General features: G+C 63.1%; 1 non-coding gene across 1 annotated transcript; it reads right to left on the reverse strand.

Moving 5' to 3' along the window:
* Window positions 1–406: 406 nt before the first annotated feature.
* Window positions 407–479, reverse strand: TRNAR-CCG (transfer RNA arginine (anticodon CCG)). The gene has a single exon. It is a non-coding gene; the product is annotated as a tRNA-Arg (tRNA).
* Between the last annotated feature and the right edge of the window lie 304 nt (window positions 480–783).

Consider the following 783-nt stretch of genomic DNA (forward strand, 5'->3'; position numbering starts at 1 on the left):
ATAAGGAATCCTAGTCAGAGATCTTGTTCCTAGAAATTCAACTCACCTTTACCCCTTTCTGCTGATTTTTTAAGGGAACCCTTCCTCCTCCCTCCCCCCAGAAGTTCAGTAATCTGAGTTTGGGAAGACCAGGTGCCTCTGGGTTGTCAACGAGTTAGCAGTTTTTCCTTCTGCTGGGAATACTTTGCCTGAAGCACCCTCCTCCCTCTCCTTGATCTCGGCCAGTTCCTTATCTCGTTCTAGGACCTGAAACAAATTTTAGCCATCGTATTTCTCCTTACTTGAGGTCACCTGCTAGGTCTACTAGCGAGCAAGGCCCTAGTGTACACATGTGCGGCTCCGCCTCGCGGGAAGCCCTGGCACAGGGCGGACGTGCCGCGCGCGCGTCAAATGAAAAGGAAAAGAGCGACCACGAAGGGACTCGAACCCTCAATCTTCTGATCCGGAATCAGACGCCTTATCCATTAGGCCACGCGGCCGACTAGCGAGCGGGCTGCCGCAGTCGGTAAAAAACTGTGCAGTGGTGGGGAGGGTCCCCCGCGGCCTGACGCGTGGGTGCTGCTCCCGGAAGCCCCGCGCGAGGTCAGTCCCGCCCGCCGGCAGGTGCCTGCGGAGCCCGCCGAGCCCGCGGGCAGGGGCCGGCCGTGTGCGGGGGCGCCGCACCGACGGGGGCGCAGGTGTGCGGCCGAGCTGCCACCTGCGCGGGCGACACCAGGCCTGGGAGGGGGCGGGGCGGGCGGGGCCGGCCGCGGGCGCCCGCGGGCTCCGGAGGGCTCTGGCCGG

The sequence above is a fragment of the Vulpes vulpes genome, chromosome 12 (genome assembly GCF_048418805.1).
Source record: "Vulpes vulpes isolate BD-2025 chromosome 12, VulVul3, whole genome shotgun sequence".
NCBI lineage: Eukaryota > Metazoa > Chordata > Mammalia > Carnivora > Canidae > Vulpes > Vulpes vulpes.